We start from the raw sequence: 25,089 nt of genomic DNA on the forward strand, positions 1-25,089 counted from the left end.
TTATTGGTCAGTTCTTTAATAAAAGGACAATCAAAAGATTTTTATAAAATCATAAATGAACAAGTTTTATTGGACACACATGAGTAGCAATAACATATTAAACCTTTTTAATATGTAATGTATCATGAAATATGTATGAACAAACAGTGTAGATCACATATAGATCATCTTGATGAGACAAGGAAAAAGTGATTAGTGATCAGATTTCAAAGTTTGCCTGATTTTACTTTAAGGCAGTACTTTACGTATTTGTTTTTACACTGTACATTTCATTAGAGAGTGTTAAGAAATATTGGAGAAAAAATGTTTACACTTTTTAGCTAGGCCTCTTATTGTATTTCTGGGAAGAAGTGGGAGTAATGCAACTGGTAAATATACTACTGATTTCAATTACTGATAATTCAATGGAACAATAAAATTGATGATATAAGAATAGAAACTAATATGTAAATACAGTAAAATTTTGTGATAATGCATTTTAATATTTCCAAATGTATTATGAGTTACATAGAATTCTTAATATGGTCTTAAGGATTCTACTAAATGTATAGTCACCTCTAGACATATCACACATCTACATTCCAAGTGGATTTTACTTATCAATCAGGGTCTGTATATGTATAGTCTTAGGTTTGAAACTAAAACACTGTCTTAGAGATTGGTTGTCATTCAATTCTTCCAATCTATCATGGATATCCTGAAAGTGTGTATGGGCCTTTTTAATTAAGTTCCTAAAGGCAGCTCAAAGTATCATCCTTAAAACTTGCCAAAGCATAACAATGATCTCAGCTGTAGTTTTCCCAACAAAAACAAAATTTCGTGCACACTCTTTGTTCCTTGTGGTCACACATTGAAATAATTGCTGGATGCTGCAAGTAAGAGTATGCACAAAGTAACACCAAGGACAAACCATTTCACATAGCAGAATGGTGCTGGAAACTAAACTAAAGTATGAGTGGCATGATCTGTAACTATGAAACATATGAGTGCTTCGTTGCAATTCCAGTTATTTCTGGATACTCCTACACTATTTAAACTAAAACACTGTCTTAGAGATTGGATATCATTCAATTCTTCCAATCTATCGTGGATATCCTGGCAATGTGTATGGGCCTTTCTAATTAAGACCCTACAGCTTCTTATGTTTATATAAAAATTTATCTAGAAGAATAGTTTATTTCTTTCTTATTAGTTTTACAGAAATTTTTTGAAGAAACCCAATTACTAAAAGACATTATATAATTTGTAGTGTGAAGATCGCGAATGTGGTACACAAAGAAACTGGTATAAATATTTACAACAGGATCTTTTATTCACGTATATAGATACAGGAAGGGTTGTGGGATGCCAGCTATAATATCTCTATCTCCAACACAGGTAGTATTAGTACGGAACCCGACAAAAATATAATGATATAAGCCTCAGGTCTCGTGACGACTATTCCGATACATAGATAATTATTTTACAAAGGGCGATTACAAACGTATATAGACCTTAATTCTAAACTTATAATTAATTACAACTAATGAAGAATGATAGAAGAATTTATGACAATAAAATAACTGATAGGAGAAGAAAAAAAAAAAAAGGAATGGGTACCCAACTATTTTGGTGCTAATGCAATGAGGTGCATATAACGGTGTAGATGACGAATCTCTTCTTAATCACGAGAAAAAAAAACAGTCAACACTTTCACTACACATAAAGTTCTCTTTGTCTTCACCCACGTGGTCTCGAAGACGTATTCGGGAGCTTTCTCGTTCTCGTCTTTCCTCCTTCAGCTCTGACTCAAAAGTGACTCTTTGTCTTGGTTCTACCCCTGAGGACTGCGTACAGTCCTATTGTCCATAATGGGGTCACCTATTGTTAAGCCGTTAAGCACCGGTCAGGGAAGGGTTCCAGGAAGTAAAGATAATATGAATAGGAAAGAGAAGGAAAAATATATTCTAAGTTAAAATAAAATATAACTATATATTACACAAATGGCATTTAGCCACATATGCCCCCCACGAAACAGTCAGTTACCGTAGTGTAACCTCCGGTAATCGACTTTTTTGTTACGAAGATGGTAACTGTGGGTGGGGCCAGGCTTGTCACTACCTCCCTTACAAAGGTGTTGATAATCGTCCAAAGTTGTATCTTCAGATTGTTCTTTTTGCTGGTGATCTTGAACTGGAGCGGTTGGAGTATACCGGAGGTAGGCCAAAGGAACATCGTAGTCCTCTGTCTCACTATCCTCTACGTCACTAACAAGAGAGGTTGTCTTGTCATTTCTTTTCAAATTATGTGACTTTACAGGAAAAAAAACATGGTTTCAACCTGTCCGAATGGACAGCAAACTTTTCACGGCGCGCGTTACCCTCTAGTTCAACTGTGACGGGTCCTAAAATACGAGAAATTCTAAAAGGTCCCAAGTATTTGGGAGAGAACTTTCCATGTTTCTTTGTAGTGCTTTTTCTCAACAACCATACCCTCTGTCCTGCTGCCCAGGTGCTATAACTACGGCCATAATTTATGCGTTCTCTATTAAGGGAATTCTTTTGCTTGCCATACGCGAAAGCGTTGTCACGTATAATATTCAAACGGTCAATCCATTTGTTTTTCTGGTTTTCATCCCCATTGATCATAGTATCATTACTAGGGAAGGTCCAAGGTAACCGGGGGTCGTAGCCATATAAGAGGAAGGACGGAGCCTCTCTAGTGGAAGCGTGAGTTGTATTATTATAGGCAAAGGTCGCAGGGTTAACGAATAAGTCCCAATCCTTATTGTTGCCACCCGATATGCGGGAGATGACGCTACAAATGGACTTGTTGAACCTCTCACACACCGAATTTGAGCATGGACGATAAGCAGTCGTCATGTTATGCTTGGTGTGCAAAAGTTCACAAGTCTCACGGAAAATCCTAGAAGTGAAATTACTGCCCCTATCGGATATGATGACCTCTGGGCAACCGTAACGGCACACAATGTGATTGAATATAGCGTCACTAATAGATTGGGCTGATTGATCCTTTATAGGGACCACCTCTGCGTACCTAGTAAATATGTCGATGATAGTGAAGAGGTACCTATTCCCCTGTGGAGTCACACGAAGAGGGCCAACGATATCAATGGCTACTTTTTGGAAGGGAAACTCTGCCGTTTCAGTCTGTTGAAAAGGGGCACGATGCCGATGCAAATTAAATTTTTGACAGGTTATACACTTTTGAATAAAATGGCGGACTAAAGTGCGAACATTACGGATATAATAATGGCGATCAATTAGGTTGGCAGTTCGCTCTACACCAAAATGACCTGCGACATCCGAGTTATGAAAGGCCTTAATAACTTCGCTAACCATATTAGGGCCGACACAAGGTCGCCTCCAATGACGTAACCTGTATTGATCAGGCTTAACGTGAACCAATACGTTGCCTTCTAACTGAAATTCAGGTTGGATGCCATCGAAAGAATCCACGGGTTCGAGTGTACAAATTTTTTTTAGGTTCTCCTTCATTTTAGAGAAAAACTTATCCTGATCCTGAGACTCGACGACCCTCTCCCAGAAACTACGATCCTTAGCGCTCACATTACAATCTTGTGTATATCCAAACTCTCCAATGGGAATCTCAGGGCGCGAAAGCCAGTCAGCAACCGGGTTTAAATTTCCCTTGATATGACATATATTATAACTATAATCAGATAGTTCGGTTGACCAACGCATCAATCTCTTGTTGTGATTTTGCATTGTTTTGATATAAGTTAACGGCTTATGGTCGGAATAAATATTTACTTCATGGCCTAGGATGATTGGTTTAAAATGCCGTAGGGCTAGTATAATGGACAGACACTCCTTTTCAATTGTCGAATATCTGAGCTCTGCCCCATGAAACTTTTTGCCGAAGTAACCGATCGGGGCAAATTTTTTTATTCTCATCTGTCCCAGAACAGCGCCAGCACATAGCTCCGAGGCGTCGGTATATATATGGAAGGGTTCAGAGAAATCAGGGTGAACAAGAACAGGGGGTTGAGTTAATAAAAGTTTGAATTTTTGAAAGCTATTGTCACAATGATCATCCCATTTGAACTTTATACCCTTTTTAGTTAAATTGGTAAGGGGTGTTGCGATCTCTGCGAAATTTGGAATGAAGACGCGGAAAAACCCAACCATCCCCAGGAAACTCCTAACTCCCTTTACATTTACAGGTGGGTTGACATTAAGAATGGCACTTACATTTTTTTTGTCAGGGAGGATGCCGTCACGTCTAATTATGTGACCTAAGTAAGAGACCTCTTCTAATATGAATTTGCTTTTACTGGGGTGTAATTTCAAATTAGCGCAGTCCAAGATGCTTAATATCTTATCAATAAGAGTAAGGTGTTCTTCAATAGTTTTTGAAAAAAGGACGACGTCATCTTGAAAGACGAAGCAATTTATTCCAATAAATTGGCCGAGGAGCTTAGTCATAACATACTGAAAATACCGGCCGCTGTTTTTTGCTCCCTGGGGTAAATGGCACATTTGATACTTTCCCCAGGGAGTGGAAAAAGCAAATATAGGCCTCGCAGAGGGGTGAAGGGGGATCTGAAAGTAACCAGATTTTAGGTCAAGGACAGAGAAGTATTGGTTGCCATGAAGCTTGCTAAGAATTTCATCCACTCTGGACAGGGGAAATTCCTGGGGGCGAGTTACTTCATTGATACGTCTCAAATCTAGAGTCATACGCAATTCCCCGTTATCTTTCTCCACGACATGGATTGGGGAGTTCCATTCTGAAGTGCTTTCCTCAATGATCCCTGCTTCGACATAAGAGGATATTAACCTTTTGAGCTCCTTTAAATAGCATTCTGGGATCCTATATTGACGGACGTTTATGGGGACTGGGGTCTCGATAATGGGTAGATGTTCAAAATCTTTCGTGCCTTTTAACTCAGATATATCGGAAGCGAAGCAGTGGGGATGTTTCTTAAATATGTCAATAATTTTGGTTCTAACATCTTCGGTAAGCCCTTCTAAATTTGGTAATTTAACAGATACAGAGTTGGAACAGTTCAGTGAGTTACTAGAGGTGTTTAATCGTTGGGAGGACTCCTTCCTAAAAGCATCGTTAACCCTTTCCAGTAGTTCAGGGAGTTTAGATATAATGTCAACCCCCAATATGCCTTCATACTCCAAGTTCTCAGGAAACCTTATATAAGCGATATCTATAGGGCAAGTAATACACAAGAATTTTATTTTAGTATGAAGGAGGTATTCGCAACTATTCACCGCACCGCTAATACCCCTAACCCCGAAATTAGCGCTCTCAATGCTCAGGCCCTCTAATATTCTTCTAGGAATGGCCTCAACTATAGTCAGATCACATAAAGAATTTTCGGCACCAGTATCGACTAAGAACCTTATCTTCCTTCCGAGACTGGAGCCCTCAATTATGGGTAAACCCTTTTTGGAAATTATGACATCAGGGGTCAGATTAATTTCGGAATAGAGAGTATGGTCCTGACCTTCACCATACTCCTTGTTCAGTTTAAATTACGCTTATTTCGGGTAGGACAATTCCGGGCGATATGGTCATGTTCACCACATATGAAGCAAGCACGGCGCTCGCTACGATTAGTATTTCCTTTTTGCGTTTGAATTAATCGGTTTACAGAATCAGCTAACAACTTAACTTCCTCTTCCAGGTTCCTTATACGATCTATTTCGTGCCCTTTTTCCTCTCCCGGTATATCTTCTTCAGTACCTTGATTGTTAGGAGGATGTTGGGAAGCGATGTTGATGTTCCTCTTGTCAGCTGAATTACTACACTCAGCCTCGATCTGCTCCTTGTTTTCTGCGAAGTCAAACGCTTCCTCTAATGTTTTAGGATTGCGCCTCAAAACATTGGGTTTGATTCGATTACTCAGTCCTTTCACGAATTTTTCCAAGATAACATTGTCCCTCAAAGTCGCCATATTGTTATTTACTTTAATTGTCCTGGAGAACAACGTTTTAACGCGAATTACATAGTCCGTAACTGACTCGTTAACACCTTGTCTAATGCTCATAATTTGATCGATTACATTCCTTTCTTTAGGGGCCTTCCTTTCGAAACATTTTACAAGATCGCGTTTAATATCGTTAAATGAATCTGGGTATTGTTCGAGGAGGCAAAAAAATGTATTTAGGGGTTCCCCTTTCAGTTTTGCCTGGAGGACAGCTATCTTAACGTCGTCGTTCCACTCGGCCAGACGTGATATGTTTTCCACTGTCTGAAAGAATTGTTGGATGTTAACGGAGTCATTCTGGGAGTTCGAGAACGTGGGGATCATCCCCAGAAACCCAGTAACCACAAGAGGAGGATTGGATGTGGTCATATTGTTTGATGTAGTTGTCTCGACAGGACAGTTGGTCGCCATAATACCACAGACCTTTTTACAATAGCAAAAAATAATACAAAGTCACAGATCGGGCTACTGACCGAATAAATCACCGTCAGGATAGAGATAAGTTCACAGTCGAATTGGACCATTAATACTGGCATCCTGTCGCGGACGCCATTGTGAAGATCGCGAATGTGGTACACAAAGAAACTGGTATAAATATTTACAACAGGATCTTTTATTCGCGTATATAGATACAGGAAGGGTTGTGGGATGCCAGCTATAATATCTCTATCTCCAACACAGGTAGTATTAGTACGGAACCCGACAAAAATATAATGATATAAGCCTCAGGTCTCGTGACGACTATTCCGATACATAGATAATTATTTTACAAAGGGCGATTACAAACGTATATAGACCTTAATTCTAAACTTATAATTAATTACAACTAATGAAGAATGATAGAAGAATTTATGACAATAAAATAACTGATAGGAGAAGAAAAAAAAAAAAGGAATGGGTACCCAACTATTTTGGTGCTAATGCAATGAGGTGCATATAACGGTGTAGATGACGAATCTCTTCTTAAAAAACAAAAACCGTAATGTTTCCAGCAATAAAAACTATTTAATAATAACGTTTTCGACTGTTTTAAACAGCCATCATCAGTTACAACGAACTTAAACAAAAAAGAATGCAGAAAAAAATAGAACACAAGCAATACAAAATATTTAAAATTCAAAAATAATTCCAAAGTAAAAAATGCCGACGTATATTAGAAACTAATAAAACTGCGCATGCGCTAAATATCGTAGTAAGAATAAAAATAAAAACAAAATAACAAAAATACTTCCGCAAAAATATTTCTATTACAAGAAAAGAAACGTTATGCATTTCGGTAAAACGACTTCCATGCCGTGGATAAAGCATCTGCATCCCTATGGTTAATGCAACCCGTGTTAACGTGGGCTTTGTATATTTCCAGCTTTTCTAGATGTTTCAGCATTTGTTTGTTGGTCGTGGCCCTGATAATAGATGCTTTGTCCCAATGAACGTCGACATCTTGATGCTTAGCGAAAGCTCTATTATCAGGGCCACGACCAACAAACAAATGCTGAAACATCTAGAAAAGCTGGAAATATACAAAGCCCACGTTAACACGGGTTGCATTAACCATAGGGATGCAGATGCTTTATCCACGGCATGGAAGTCGTTTTACCGAAATGCATAACGTTTCTTTTCTTGTAATAGAAATATTTTTGCGGAAGTATTTTTGTTATTTTGTTTTTATTTTTATTCTTACTACGATATTTAGCGCATGCGCAGTTTTATTAGTTTCTAATATACGTCGGCATTTTTTACTTTGGAATTATTTTTGAATTTTAAATATTTTGTATTGCTTGTGTTCTATTTTTTTCTGCATTCTTTTTTGTTTAAGTTCGTTGTAACTGATGATGGCTGTTTAAAACAGTCGAAAACGTTATTATTAAATAGTTTTTATTGCTGGAAACATTACGGTTTTTGTTTTTTAATAGTTTATCTTTCCAGTACTAGTTTAATTATTGAATCTCTTCTTAATCACGAGAAAAAAAAAACAGTCAACACTTTCACTACACATAAAGTTCTCTTTGTCTTCACCCACGTGGTCTCGAAGACGTATTCGGGAGCTTTCTCGTTCTCGTCTTTCCTCCTTCAGCTCTGACTCAAAAGTGACTCTTTGTCTTGGTTCTACCCCTGAGGACTGCGTACAGTCCTATTGTCCATAATGGGGTCACCTATTGTTAAGCCGTTAAGCACCGGTCAGGGAAGGGTTCCAGGAAGTAAAGATAATATGAATAGGAAAGAGAAGGAAAAATATATTCTAAGTTAAAATAAAATATAACTATATATTACACAAATGGCATTTAGCCACAGTAGTATGGAGATGACCAAGATATTTACAACAACAGATCCTGGTCTTGAATGTCATAATAGTGTATATGTAAATGAGGAGTATCCAAAAATAACTGGAATTGCAACGAAGCACTCATATGTTTCATAGTTACAGATCATGTCACTCATACTTTAGCTTGTAGGATATGCACGTGGTGAGTGATTCACAATGGAATATAACACAAAATTATGTTCTCGTCACCCGTGTTTATTTACTTTGCAGGATTCCTTTACACTTCCGACACTCCTCGTTTTTACAATAATAACCCTTTTCACATATAATTCTGGCAGATGCTCGGATAGGATCGTTACGCGACCTCGCGACAAAAGAATATTCAGCGCGTTACAAAATATAAGGACTAAGACTAATTACTTAAAACTACTTATATGACTAAAAAAGATAGGGAAGAAAAGATAGACAATAGGATAGTTGGAAGTATGATAGAAAAGAATGGGTACCCAAAGTGTCGACGATCTTGGGGTGATGGTTGCGAATACTAGATTGATAATTTTCAGTGTTGTTGATTTTGGACGTCTCTCCAATCCTCCCAATAAAGTTTTTCGAAGTTCCTATATCAGAATATACTTCGGATTTCTCACGAACGTTGGCTTAGGCTTACCGTCCTTTGTCCTCCAGTTGATGCTAGAACAACCTGGAGGTCTTCACAATACGTCCTGTCCCTTCGACGTCTCAGTCAAAAAGTGACCTCTCCTCCTCCACTTAGCCCCCAGGCTACCACCTCTTCTTTGTATTCTAATTAGGTCACCCCCATTTGAACAGGGAAGGGTTAGGGAAGACAGAAGTTTCTAGAAAAAGATGGACAAAAGGACTAACAAAGAGGAAGAAAATGGACTAAATACTAAGAGTAATATATACAAAAATATACAAAATAAGGCGCACGGCCACAAGCTCAGAGTTTCCTGCACCATTCTGCTATGTGAAATGGTTTGTCGTTGGTGCTACTGTGCATATTCTTACTTGCAGCATCCAGCAATTATTTCAATGTGTGACCACAAGGAACAAAGAGTGTGCATGAAATTTTGTTTTTGTTGGGAAAATTACAGCTGAGATCATTGTTATGCTTTGGCAAGCTTTAAGGATGATGCTTTGAGCAAATTACAAGTTTTATGAGTGGTTTCCCCAGTTCAAAAATGGTGTTGTGTCAACTAAAGAGCTGTCATGACCTAGCCATTCTTTGTCAAACAGGAATGAGGAAAGCATTGAAAAAGTTCAACAGGCCATTAATAAAGATTATTGACTAAATTTTTGAAGAAACGAATTTGTCTTGGAGCAAAATTTGCTAGCAAATTTTATCAGAATATTTTAGGAATGAGATGAGAGTCTATAAAATTTGTGCTCTGCATGCTCATATAGGAGCAGGAAAACAAATGTGTGAGTGCTTTCCTTGACTTTGAGCAAGAACTCCATAATGACCAAAATTTTCTTAAAAAGATTACGACTTGGGATGAATCTTGGTGCTAAGGATATGACGTAGAAACAAAACAAGCATGAAGCCAGTGGAAACATTTAAATTCACCATGAAAGCCCATCAAAATCAATAAGAAAACATCAAGACAATGTTGATTTGTTTCTTTGATATAAATGGGATTGTGTGCAAGGAATTTGTTCCTCTAGGAAAAACAGTAAAGCAATATTTTTACTCTCTGTAAAAACCATTTAATGCAGTAATATTTCTTTATTCTAACATTTTCAATCATCTTAATGATCATCTTCAGGAAAAATAACATTCCAAAAGAACAAACGCCTAACAGTTTTTCTAGAATATTTTTACCTGATTGTTTTGAAAAGCCTGTATGATAGAAATGGACAGAATTGTGGAGAAGTGGAGAATGGTTTCTTCACCATGACAACACTCTGGCCCACATGGCTGTCTGTCTGAGGGTTCTTGGCAAAGAACAGCATGATGCTTTTGTTACACCATCCTACTCACTAGATTTCATTCCTTGCAATTTTTTTCTATTCCCGTGAATAAAGAGAGTTCTCAAAAGGAAGTGATTCAGTGATGTGGATGAGGTAAAAGAAAATATATTGAAGGTGTAGCACTTTGCGGCTATTATACATATTATTTTTTTTTTTACTTTATTTTTTGTTTGTTTTTCATTTGTCACATGTCTGTTTTTATGCGGGTTCCTCTCCGTTTCCTTCACTGGTACCACCAGCTCTCTGCTGGTGGAGTGTGCGATGTGGTGATTGGTGCAAGGTGTGGTCACATAGGATGGAGTGATATTTGTTGGCAGGCAGTATAAAAACAAGGGTAACCTTCATGAAGGGGCTTTTTGGTTCATGGGATTTCTTCATACGTGAGTGACTGGAGAATGCCACGGATTGCGAGGATAAGAAAGAGGTAAAAGAGAACCAGTTGTTTTGGTATCGAAGAAGTCTTAGATTGTAAAGGGAATCTATTTTCATTGAGGCAATACGTTAAGAGAAAAAAAGGTTGTCATCCAAACAGGATAAAGGACTAACTATAGTGTCACTGTGACCAATGAATTTTGGTCCCAAGGTAAATCTTCTATGTTTTATTGTATACTCTTTTCCCCAACTGTTTATTTGATGTTAGCTTGGCATTATCATTTTTCGTATGGTCTATCGGGAAAAAGAAGGGCTTCATATAAGGAAGGTAGGTCAGGAGAGGGAGAATTGGAATAGGAATAATATTGTAATGCAATTGAACATCACTACTTTGAATCATGTATTGTTTCTTTAGTTGTGTATTTGTTCCCAATAAACCTTTGTTTATAAAACTACTCGCTGTTATGTAGTCTATTTGTTTTAACTGTTCTTTTTGTTCAACCCTGCAGACCACATGCTACGGGAGTATCTACAAAGGCCTTGTACAGTATTTTGGGTCAAGAGTTTTAGAACTGTTTCCAGCAGTAAGTAGAATATTGAGAATGACACTGGTGGAAAATACTTTAAAGGAAACTAAATACAACTGCTTAAAAACAATTCTGGTTATTTTTGGGTTTCTCTACATATGTTGTATGCTATGAACATTTGAAAGATTCATTTTTGAATTGCCTTCAGTTTTTTATAGTTGTTTTAGTGTCATAATGTAACTTAATAATTTAGAAGTTGTCTTAACTTAATAATTTAATAAAAACATCAATTTAAATTTAGCATTTTTCTTTTGTTACAGACCATTTTATGAAGTACATACTAGAGCTACAGATGAATTATTTTACAAAAGAGCAGTAGATTTTCATCAAATTAATGATACTAGTTTTGTTTTCTCAGTGCCATTTGATGCAGGTAGGATTCGATTACAAATTAATTATAATATATATTTAAAAATTTATTTTTAATTTCTATTAATAAGATGAATTACTAGGTTAAACTGCTATTTTTAGGTAACTAAACTGTTGTTTTAATTAATTCATGATTCTAGTCCTTTAAATATTATTTTATCAATATTAATCTATTATGAGTATAATCTATTAATAGAACTTATTATACTGTGGATGAAATTATGAATCAGTTTGTTGGTTCAAAAGAATAAACTTTTATTTGCACTTGAAGTTTATTCTTTTGAACCAAGAGACTGATTTAGTCTAATTTCATCTGTAATTTAAATCAGTATAATAAGTCCTTAATACACGACACGGTTTTAAGTCATTAATCAGAAGAAAAAAATAATAATAATAATAAGTCCTATTAACAAAAGGATTAATAGATCATAGTCACAATAGGCTAATATCTATAAATTATTGTATATTTATATAGAAGTGCTTTTGGCCACTTATATAACCATCTTCAGCTAACTAAGAATACAAACAAGTGATATAAAATGTAGATTTGAGTTTCATGGTTAGCTGATGGCTATTAAGTGGTCAAAAGTCTATTTTCAGCAACAGTACCAAAATATTACTTATTACTTCATATAATCCAAAATAAGTAATATTTTGGTTATTGAACTTGAAAATAGCAATTTAATACTGGTAATTTATAATATTGTGACTGGCTTCAAGCATTTTCATAAATGAAAGATATTTGATATATATCATAAAAATAATAAAGTAATAACAATAATAGTCAACCAAATAAAAGAAAACTATGATTTCGTTTATTGTTATACATTTTATTTCATTTAACATTGAAATAAAAATATTAAAAGAAATGAAACTTAGAAAGTTACTACAGAATAAATAAAACAAAAATTATTTGTTTCAGGTGCTCTATTTTAATAAAATAAACATCTAGGAAGGAAAGATCTGTTTATATCAGTTAGTTTAGACCTTAAGTCAAATAAGCAAATTTAAGATTTAAAATATCTTTTCATATCTGTACTAAATGATATTAATTAGACTTAGGAACTGTCCATTAATGATGTCATACCTCATGGGAGAGGAAGTAATTCGGAATGTGACACATTCTGAACTTTGGAGGGGAGGGAAATTATACTTGTGATGTCATGTTTCACATATATGGTACACACATTAATAAGTATCATACATGCTTTTATAGCATAATATGCTTTTAATAAAACTTCTTTAAAATTTAGTTTTCGTTTTTAAATTTATGTAAGAAGAGTAAAAGGTAGCAAAAAGTAAACATGTATCATACAGTTAGTTAACTATGGCTAGTAACATAAGCTGTTACAAATCACAGTGAAGTGATTAGTATAATTTCTGTGAAAAGAAAAGAATAGTGTAGAATTTACATCTTCATTATTCAGTTGTTACAAATAACTCATCAGTTCAGGTTTTTTACAAATTTGAAGTCAAACAAATGTTAGATTAAGTACAGTGGAACCTTGCTTAACAAGCACCTTGCACAACGAGTATTTCGCATAATGAGCAAAACAAATTGTAAAAGTTTGCCTTGCTTAACGAGCGATATTTCGCATAATGAGAGATGAGGAGAAGGGAAGTCCTGAATTATGCGCATGCGGCATGCTCCATCAGTCTGTGTTTAACACTCCTTCTGCTAGCATCTTAGTGTTGCTTGTGATCACATATTTTTCCAAACTTGTGTTCACACATATTACTTATAAACATCAACAACCATAGCCCATTATTGAATAAACATACCAAAGATATACCAAATTCTTGGGTCATTAAATTTAGTGACCGATTACAAATTAAATTTTAGAAATGTCTGAATTAAAAATTAACTATTTATAATTATTAAATTTAATTCGAAGTGGAAACATAACTGCCTACCTCTAGTCAAATTAATTAATTTCTAATATTTAATTATAGCATTTACAAACCCAAGAATTTGGCATATCGTTTGGAGTGTTTACCAAACATATTAGCTGTGATTTTTTTTTTTTTTTTTGGTTTGAACTATTTCAGGATGGTTCATTCCATGCTAGAAGAAAAGATGATGATGATTCACATTCCTTAACAGTGTACATTGTACAGTTTTTTAGAATAAACATTATACATAAAACATTTGAGCATTTTTTCGGTATGGAACGCATTATCGTATTTTACATTAATTTCTATGGGAAAAATTGTTTTGCTTAACGAGTGTTTCCCATTACGAGTAAGACTGTGGAATGAATTATGTTTGTTAAGTGAGGTTTCACGGTAATGTTATGAAATTATTACATTGTTGTTGCTATGAAGTCATAGGTTGTCTTTGTTTCTAAGATCTGTTAAGTTAAACAAGTTAATTTTTTTATGTATACACTGTGGTATCTTGTATTTCAAATGACTCTAACCTTGAACATTCCAGAGTTTGAATGCTAAATTTGAGAGAAATTTGACCTAGAATTCAAACAATGGTTCTGCATTTGAATTACATGCACAGTGAAAAAATGCACTTGCCTCGTAAATGCCATCTGTTGTGTGCTCAAGTTGTCTCTTGCTTTCACTATGAAAACATTTCTTGCATTACTCTTGTGGCTGTATGCCATAATTTATTTGTGCTAACATTAAGTTTTCTTTCCTTTTATCTTTTTTTTTTTTTTTGTTTCTTTCTACTATCTTGCTGTCTTTCTTCTTTGCCAAGGGGGGGTCTGTTCTAATTATGGGATAGAGCCATCTTTTGTCCAAATAAGAACTAGTCTGACTGGTTTTATTATTCACCTAAAAGGAGAGAAGGAACATTGATGAGACAGTTTTTCGATGGGAGCTGGAAAAACAGAAAATGTGAGTCTCGTGAGTTGCAGGAAGATTATAATTGTATGACCAAGGTAAAACTAATACCTATATGCAATTTCCAGCAAATAACTGTAATTTTCTAACATTTTTGGCCACAATTTAGAGGCCTTCAGCAGGAGATAAAATAAAAAACAAAAAAAAATAGTTCTGTCATTTGATGGAGAATATAATTAAATTTAATATAAAAATTCCAAATATTCAAAACAATATTTGGTACATGTCATGGTGCACAGTTTAAAGCATAAACATAAAAATAAATGAAAGACTCCACAATTCAGTTCTTTACATGGCATGATATTAAATAATAAAATTAAACACATGAAATTTTGTGTGAATATATAAAATATTTCCATGCTTGCAGTATTGTAATGCCATAAAAGTTAACACAACATCCTTTCTTCTCAGCCATATAGATTTCTAAAGCCTCCATGTCAGTCAAAGACCCCATGTAAAAATGTAGCTTCATCCCAGCAAGGGAAAACCTCAGATTTGGTGGCAAAATAGGCAAGCATTGTGTTGAAGTTTTCCTTGACTACATCATATTTGTGGTTGCATATTCTGGCTTGCAGGATCTGCATGTAGATCATGTGTATGACAATCATGTGTTAAACCATCTATCTTGTAATGGGATAAGGTATACACCAAGTGCTTTAGTGTTATCTGCATTATCCTTTGCATTAGATAAGAGACAGAAACATTGTGTTTTCTTTTATACACTAACACCAAATTTAAATCCATAGCAATCTTACAGTAAAGTTGGTACAGGGACGGTTTATAACTTAAAACTACTCAATTAAAGTTTCCTTTGTTGACATGAATTCTGGTAGTAGCTAAATTAGATTGATGTATGAAAGCCAGGGTATTGATTAAAGAATGACTGTACCTATGGATGGAAGCCGCATGCTTAGTGTGCTCAATTTTGCTCTTGATGTCTGAACAATGTGTATGCTCTTGTAAAAAGGGCATGGAATACCGCTAATTTAAAATGCCAAGAGTCTGCGGAATTAGCAGGTATAAAGAGGGGAATGTATGCAGGTTTGCGATAAATCACAGTTCTTATGCTTCAATTTACCACACGATTCACCAGAAAAACATTACAGAAAAGCCATTCTATCCCTAACCAAGGCAAGAGAGAAGCTGAAGTTTTTGATTAACTGCCACAACAATGGAATGTTTCCTATGAGCATTTTTCAGATAAGATTACCATGTGGTTATGATAATATTAAATAATACATTTTCTTTGCCTTAGAAAGGCCATATGCAATACCAGATGCCCGATGTACCACAGATTGAATCATCTCATCACTCTGGAAGAGGAGTTGTATCAGCACAATAATATAATCTTGAAATAGGTGAACAATTGGAGTCATTGATCTGGAAGAGATGGTCAGATGTAATCTGTAATGTAAATACAATAAAAAGATCAGTTGGATGTTCAAAGTACAAAACAGCAGCCCAAACCTAAATTGAACAATGTTATAGTATGTTTGGACAACATTACTCCTCCAGAGTATTTCTGCAAGACTCTCAAATTTGGACCAATATTTGTTTCTGAATTTTCTGCATCTAATTCATTTCATACCATGCTTGGAAAAGTTGCTATCAAAAGGTAATAGTAAGTGCCCAGAAATTCACAAAGGCTATCTTTGATGGAAGGCACTATATGCTCTTGAAAATCACAAACCTGACCCTGAAGTTCATATGCTTTGTGTGGTCTTATGCCATACCTTTTTTTTGTATATTTTATTTATATATATATATTTCTCATTTCCCTTTATTCCTCTACCCTTTGTTTCCTTGTCTCTCTTTTTCTGGAAACTTCTCTCTGCGGGTGGTGACGAACTGGTTATAAGGCAAAAGAAACGGATAGAAGGGACACTTTTGGCTGAGACATCGAGCTGTAAGAATGTGTTTGGTGAGGTCAGGGCTTAAAGTGACTCTCTTTTTTAGCTTTTTTAGCTTTTTTTCATAGCTCCTCTCTTTTTTAGCTTTTTCTGAGAAAAACACACTTTTTTTTAGCTTTTTTCACTTCTCATGTGAAATTTTTTTTTCATAAATGCGCTCAGGAGCAAAATAGCAACCAGCACTTCCCCGTATGCCTTATGGACTGTGCATAACATGTTAAGGCACTGTCGTATACACATGTAGTGTACTACATTTATATAGACTAACAAAATGAGGAGCTTCCCAAAGCTTGATACTCTGCACATGCTGTAGGAATTTGCACGTGGGTTCTCCTTGCTTGTATCCTTGTGAAATACCGATCTTCGCAGCGCTTCGATATAATCACGCTGCATTAAGTCAAGTACACTTCTAGTTCGGCGTTAAGAGTGATTTTTATACAGCATTATTTTTAGCATTTGTATTTATTTAAGCGTAGTGGACAAAAGAAAGAAATAGATTTTATTTAATACTAACAGTAGAAACTCATGTTTTAGCAACGGAAAATTATATAGAACCCAATACTTTCTGAAGTAAGTTGCTAAGCAAACTTCTTCCCAGCCGCCTGCTATTCTTTAGCTTAAACGATGACATTTACTCGTTTTTGACTATCGTAGAAAAACTGAAAAAATAATTGTTGAGCGATAATAAATTTGATTTCTACTGTTATTATTAAATAAAATGTTGTAAGACACTCGTTTCAAAGCTTGTATCTTTCTAGCACTCTGTAAAATTAAAGATCGAGCGAATCTCGTGCCAGGAAATACAAGATTTTAAACTAATATCCTAAATATTAATAACTTCTGTAGAGACAGTCTTTAGACAAAGACAAAAGTTTGGTTTTAAGTGGGTGCTTATATATTTGGCATACACCATGGTTTTCTGCATTCTAATGGTGTCCTTCATTTTCCATTTCGACAGAAACTATAAAACTCGTCACGCGCGTGTGCATTCGAACAGCTGCGGTCAATCCGGCACCAAATTAAAAAATGAATTTGTAAATATTTAGCGTCGAAAAACCGCTATTTTCACTTTAATCTAGCTTTTCGATATGCTTCTAGTCGAACTCAGTCAAAAAATTAATTTAATTATAATTTATTGAAGATTTTAATATATTAGAAAGTAATTAGCATAAATTACATGGTGTCATGTCTCATCTTCGCTCCCGTTCAAGTTTATTGTCCTATACATGCGCTGATGTTTGTTTTTACTTCTGCTGGGGTTTTATTTCAACCTCGACCATTTGGTTACACAAAGTGGGGAGACGGGTATCATGTGATCGCATACCTGACTTTTTACAAGTTTCCTTACCTCGAAAGAAACTTATATTTTTTCTTTATTTTAATTATTATTAATTAACTTTTTTGATGGATTCTTATATCTTTGTATTATCTAAAGTTGCAGATATAAATGCGTAAAACTTAATTTAAAAAATTGTTTTTCTTATATTTTAAAATTCAAAAATAAATTAAATATCGGAAATGCTAAACTATAAGTATAGTGTGTTTTACATTATCATTGCGAACAGATACAGCCAATTATTTTATAAACGTATTTATTATTTCAATTTTTATAAATTATTTAATTTGATGCAACGTAATCAATTAATTACTGTGGCGTGTTAACATGGGCATAGCCAGGAAAGTGCATGGGTGGGCACCCCCCCAGTTAACCTGGTGCCCCTTCCCAGAAAATTACAGCCTGGCCCCCACGCAGTTAACTTGGTGCCCCTCCCCAGAAAATTATAGCTTCTACTAGGCCCCCCATATCCAACGTGTTAATTAATATGGAGGCGAGACTCAATTCAATTACTTTTTCATTTCAGACGTTAATTACAGTGTTATTTTAATGTAATTTTATACATAATGTATGTTTATTATAATTAATAAATCTACATAGGAATAATATCTGTGTCTAATAAAACAAAGTGATTATAAAAATGAAAAGCGTGCATTCCATCTCGATCTTTTGTAAGCAAAATTTTATGATTTTAATTTTTAAAAAATGAGATTTTTATTTATAATTTCTGTAATTTGATCTATAAGAGCAAAAAACTAAACTTATCAAATATCAACTCTCTCTAAATAATTTCATCATTTACTTATTAATGTCAGATTTGTTAAATTTTATGGGATTGTATTATTTTTCAACTTGAGGTAGTAGAAAGCTTTGTATATTTTCTCCGGTGAAAGTAATAGACTCTGCCGGTTTCCCACTGTGAAGGACAACAAACTGCTAAATGTTTAATTACATTGTTTTCATAAACTCTCTTCTCTGTCAGTTGTGGGTCGAATGACTAACAAATTGTTTTATTGTATTCAGGGGAATAGATTTGGAGACTAGTATTACCAGTAATGAATGCTGTAATTTTATTTTTAATCATTTAAAAAATATTGATAAAATTACCAAATAAATGATTGGGTCACAATTACTAGTGGTATTGCTATATAACAGACATGGGCAAATGAGACTCCGAGAGCCGCATGCAGCTCTTTTTGAATTTTATGTGGCTCTTGCTGAAAGTGTTAATTTCTGCTTTTTATTATTATTTTTACAGTTTTATTTCCACAATTTTGTGAAAATATGTTTATTAAAAAAATTCAATACTTGTTCTATATTATATAATAAAATCCAGGTACAGAACTGCAGTACAGAATAAAAAAGTACAGAACTGCGGCTCCCATGCATTTTGCAAAACCTACATTTCGGCTCCCACTGAACTTTTGCTTGCCCACCCCTGCTATATAATGAATGAACATGTAACCCACTGATTCTGCCAGAAGTTGTTTTTTTTCTTCTTTAATTACATTTTTTTTATGAAGAAATCAAAAAATGTACCTTGAAATAAGATGGCATTTGAAATTTGGCATGTTATATGGAAACACATTCTGGTAGTTATGTTACTATTCCATTTGCTTTGCTGTGTAACGGTGGGAATTCTGTACGGGGCACATGAAAACTTAATGCGGGTCTGTTCTGGCTTAATGCAGTCTTACTGGTCACTTTTCTGGAGTATAAACTCAGCCTAACTATCTTCATATTTAATCTTATCAGTCCACTTAATAATCAATCTAATATCATATGCAATGTTATTGATACAAAATATGTGTTCGTTTGTGTGTTTTTTAATAACGCCTGTTTTCGTTCATTTTAACACTATTAGCTTTTTTAGCTTTTTTTCAGTGTGAACTCTCTTTTCTCACTTTTTTTTATTGCCATGACTGCTTTAAGCTTTGTGAGGTCTCCAAGTCAATTTTGCACCAACGGGAGAATGAAAGAGGCAGCAAGCCAAACGTAGCAAAATCTAGAGAGGAACTCTAGTATTCTAATACAAAAGCCCTTCTGGAAGTTTATCGAAGGAAACACAAAGGAAGGAGAAAATTTGAACTCTACAGTCATCGAATTTTGTATCATCCAAGAAGGCCTGAGTTATAGCCGCCACCACAAGTTCGCTAGCTAAGTTTGGGTACCCATTCTTGTCTGGTTCTATCCTATTATCTACACCTTCTTTTTTCTTCTCTAGTATAAGTAGTTTTAAGTAATTAGTTATTTCTTTTTTTGCGTTCCTTTTGTGTTGCGTCGTGTATCTCAATTCTTTTGTCGCGAGATTTTAGAATAACGATTCTGCTCAAGTGTCAAAAATTTATTACCTTTGTCCAAGGAGTGTTGGAATACAAATGATAATCCTGTATAAATTAACAAATGCGGGTGAAAAAAATAAAGAAGTTTAATTTTCTCTTATCCCCTTGTCAAACTTTTTTTTACCACATGCATTTTACAACATTTGGAACTACATTGAGCACAGTAAACACTGGCTCAGGTCCAACAACCTCATATTAGTTAAAGTGGATAAGAGCAAGACAATTGTGATCATGCAAAGAGTCAATCTTTTCATGATCACAATTGCCTTGGTGCAGTCTATACTGGTTTAAAAGATTGACGTAGGCAATCTTTTACACCAGTATAGACTGGACACATGATGCCAACTCTCTAATGCTTCTTATGTAATGAAACTGCAAAGTCATATTGGTATCACCCATACTAATCTGGCTGCAACAATGAGCCTTCCATACACCCTGGTCAGCTCCCCTGACACCCCTGCTTATTTGCTTTTTTCTAAAATGCACAAGCCCAGTCAACTGTTACGATCAGTGATATCAAGGCCAGATTTCCAACATTGTTGTTTGAAGAACAGATCCATCATTTATTAAACTCAGGTAAACTTCTCATTAAATAATCACAGTTGTCAAACATTTATTCAGATGAATAGGATATTGTGGATATTGTGGCAATATGGAGGAAAGAACATTTTACTGTTCAGGGGAAAAGTGAAAATTAGTCATTTTGGACCTGTGTTGTTTTTGCATGAATTTATTCAATTCTACTTTGTCTATAAATATCACTTATTATCATCATTATTATTGTAGAAATTTATTATATCAGGAAAAGAAATAGAAGAAGCTTCCTTATTTATTACTCTTTATCAGTCTTAAGAAACAAAACACTAGATTTGAAAAGATGAAAGAAATAGAAGTGTTTTTTTTTTAAATTTACTATTACATTTATACCATTTATTTATTTTTTTATTTTATTGGCAGATACATAGAAATTTGAAAGATTTTAAAGCTTAGTTTAACAATATTTTATAATCTGAAATTTTTAGTAAATACTATAAAATAGTAATAAAAATATTTTCTGTTCCTTTAAGAGAGTATTTTCTTGCTTACAAAATACAGTAAATTATTGTAGTATCAAGACTGAATTATTTTTAAACAATTGAATTTATAACTAAAAAAAACAAGCATAATTTGTTCCAGAATCAAACTTGTAATGTGAAACACTCGTTAAGTGAAACAATTTTTTCCATAGAAATTAAATGTAAATTAAATTAAATTTAATTTAATGTAAAATACAATAATGCCTTCCATGCCAAAAAAATACTCAAATGTTTTATGTATAATGTTTGTTCAAAGAAAAATTATACAATACACATTGTTAAGGAGTGTGAACGTTCATCATCATTTCTTCTAGAGTGGAATGAACCAACCTGGAATGCAAATTTGATTTGCAGAAAACAAAAGAAATCACAGATAATATGTTTGATAAACACTCCAAACGATATGCCAAATTCTTGGGCTATGTAAAAGCTATAATTAAACAATAGAAATTAATTAATTTGATTAGAGGTAGGCAGTTACACTTTATGCTTCCATCTTGAATTAAATTTAATAATTATAAATAGATAATTTTTAATTCAAACATTTCTAAAATTTAATTTGTAATCGGTCACTAAATTTAATGACCCAAGAATTTGGCATATCGTTTGATGTGTTTATTATATTCTAAGCTATGGTTGTTGATGTTTATAAGTAATATGTGTGAACACAAGGTTGGAAAAATGTGTGATCTCAAGCGACATTAAGATGCTAGCAGAATGAGTGCTAAACGCAGATTGATGGAGCATGCCGCATGCACACAATTCGGGACTTCTCCTCTCCTTTTCACTCGTTATGTGAAACATCGCTCCTTAAGCAAGGCAAATTTTTACAATTTGTTTTGCTTGTTATGTGAAATACTCATTGTGTGAAGTGCTTGTTAAGTGAGGTTCCACTGTATTTTAAAATATTGCAAATTTATTTACAATTGTCAAGTTCATTTAGTTCAACTGACAGAATAAAGGACAGTTTTTAATGAAAGTTAACAATTTAAATATGTTCCTTGACATTTGTAAGTTTCAGTCTTTGATAATTTGTTAAGTACACAGAAAATAAATAATAAGTATTTTTAGTTTTCATGAAATAGCTCAATCATTGAAAGCAGAGAACAATAGATTAATAATCTCTCTTCTATATAAAATATCTATTAAATTAATATAAATATAAAATATTAATTTCTTTTTCTTTAGGAGCACGTAACAATAGCTTAGTAACTGCCAGTCATGCAATATTTATAGGAAAAGGATCCAGAAAAGCACCTGTTGCAGTTGTTGGTTTGCAGTTCCGACATTCAGCTTTTGCTGAAAGATTCTTCAATATTACTTCTCAAGTAAAATTATCTTTAAATTATTATAACAGTAAATATTTTCTTAATCTTATTTTGTACATTTAGATCAGTTAATATTTTGTTGATAATTTTTTATATATGTTTCTATATATTACTTTAAAAATCCAATGTTTTAATAAAAGTTATGAATTATTTTTATTATTATAAATAAACTATTGTAATATATATCATAATAATTATTTTTTTTATATATTATAAATTTAAAGAGTTATTTATGGAACATTAAATATTTAAAAATAAAGTTGAAAATGGATTGCAAATTATCATATTACAAAATAAGTAAATATAATATGCAACTATGCAAACACACTAAGCAATACAATAAAATTTAAAAGTGATACTGAAAGTAAAAAAGCAATAAATTATCTAGACACAACTATAACCAGAGAAGGAAACAACATCAACATAAAACCGTACAAAAAAAAGCAGCAATGTGGACAAAATCCTTAACTATAAATCGTATTGCCCCATAACTATTAAAAGAAACAACTTTATAACAGCATTGTCTAAAATATGGAACAGAACATCTAAAGTTAAAGAGAGAGAAAAACAAAAAAATGACCTAATAAATACTTTTATCCTAAACGATTACCCAAACAGATTATTAAAAAAATGGACAACTGAATTTATTAAAAACAGATTCAACGTCAAAAATAACAATGAGAATATTACACATACGTCCTTCCCCTACATTAAAGACACATATGAAAAATACAGAAAAGTCTTCAGAAAAAATGGTATTATAATAGCAGCCAAACTAAAAAATAAAATTAAAAACAGCATCAACATCAACGAAATCCAAAATGAAAACAAACTAGACGAAACAGGAGTGGTGTATGAAATAAAATGTACATGCAAAAAACCAGCAATATACATAGGAGAAACAGGAAGACAACTAAAGACCAGAATTAAAGAACATGAAGCAGCAATCAGACTCAAATATAACCAATCACCATGGACCGATCACTGCAGTAAATTCGGATGCGCAATCGATAAAAAAAGTATAAAAATAATCCACAGAGAGAAGGACAACTATTTACGAAAATTCAAAGAACACTTTACAATAGTCAATAAAATCAACACAATAAATCTAAACAACGGCATGGAGGTAGACGAAGTGTGGGAGGAAATGGGGAGGGGCTTAAGAAATGCAAATAAACTAAACGAAGGACAGTTAGAAATGCCTCGGGGGACGGTGACATAAACACCTCATAACGGAATGGTCTTAAAAAAGGTTAGTACTGAATAATACTAACAATAATAAAATTTGAAATAATCCCTTACATTAATTTGTGTTAAATCAATCTAAATATTGTAATAATTATAATAATTGTAATAACTCTTTATGACTAGTCCAAAAAAACTGTAATAATCTTTTATAACTTATATATATTAAGAAACCCATCTACAATAATTAATGTAACAAATGTATTCTCTACCAATTGTAGAAATGTAACACCTGATGAGGGGTGCAAAATAAACGGAAAAGATTGCACCCGAAATGCATAGTGAAATAAAGAATAATGTGAATAAAACCCAATAGTCTTTGTCTCTGATGAAATGCGGTACAGACGAAATAACTACGGTTAAACCAACTGTGAAGTTAAATCAATTAATCTATTGAGAAAAAGAAAATTTTCAAGGGAAATTGATACTTAAGCAATATATACAAAAAACTGCACCATAAACGTCTAATATTTAGAAATACTGTTAAAAATAAAGTGGAAAAAATATTTCAGTTTATGAGACATTTAATCTGAAATTTCATCTATGATTAAATAATTTACAAGTAATGTAAAACATACAGATGACAGTTTCTATATAATGTGCAATGCTAAATCTATGACTAATGTACCATTATCACTATTTGAGTTTATGGTGAGAGAAAAATTTAAATATGAATATAAAATAACAACTTATATTTATGAAGACATATAATAATTGTATTATATTTATTTATATGTATTGGCTCTTGGACAAGATGATAAAATATATCAAACTATTAAAACAGTGAGAGAATGTTGTTATGGATAAAACTGTTCGTTCCAAGCCATCAAACTGTCTTCAGTGTTGACTCAGTCACTCTTACAACAGAAGGGATCAATCATATATGACAACAGTCAAACAAGTACAAAAAGCATTTGAGGAATAAAAGAAACTCTAGAGAAAACACATTAATGGAATAATAACAAAGATAGATGAACTGACAGATTGAATAAATGTTATATAAATCTTAGGTTTTATTTTACCTTTCTTTCAATCGTAGATTCAAGATTGTTTAATAAATGTTAGATGATATTATCGCAATTAGTTATTTATTAATTAAATGAAAACAGCAGACGACAAGATCTTTATATTATCTTTCAGAATATACTGTGAATCTAATAAAGTTAAAAGAATAAAGTTTTCACTTAATCAAGTTTACAACACTTTTCAGGAGCTATCCTGAAAATACCCTAAAGATTTCATTGCATATCTGAAGAATTCCAAATGGTAATAAGTAAAATATTCAATATAACAAATTAACCTTGTCAATGTTAATGTTATCAACAAAGAATATAATGTAGAATTGTCAACTATTCAGAAGAACTTTAGAAATAACCCAAAAATAATATATAAAATTTAACAAAAAGAAACTACAGTTAATATAATTTTTATTTGAATAATACATAAAA

At 33.4% G+C, this 25,089-nt stretch overlaps 1 protein-coding gene across 1 annotated transcript in view; it reads left to right on the forward strand.

Moving 5' to 3' along the window:
- LOC136972729 (voltage-dependent calcium channel subunit alpha-2/delta-3-like) overlaps positions 1-25,089 on the forward strand; it is a 154,067-nt gene that overhangs the window by 92,065 nt on the left and 36,913 nt on the right. The window contains exons 4-5 of the mRNA XM_067267336.1: positions 11,440-11,552; positions 22,257-22,396. The gene's annotated coding sequence lies outside the window, so the exon portion shown is untranslated. The remainder of the gene's footprint in view (positions 1-11,439; positions 11,553-22,256; positions 22,397-25,089) is intronic.

Source organism: Centruroides vittatus, unplaced genomic scaffold (assembly GCF_030686945.1).
Source record: "Centruroides vittatus isolate TY-2023 unplaced genomic scaffold, ASM3068694v2 contig_301, whole genome shotgun sequence".
Taxonomy (NCBI): domain Eukaryota; kingdom Metazoa; phylum Arthropoda; class Arachnida; order Scorpiones; family Buthidae; genus Centruroides; species Centruroides vittatus.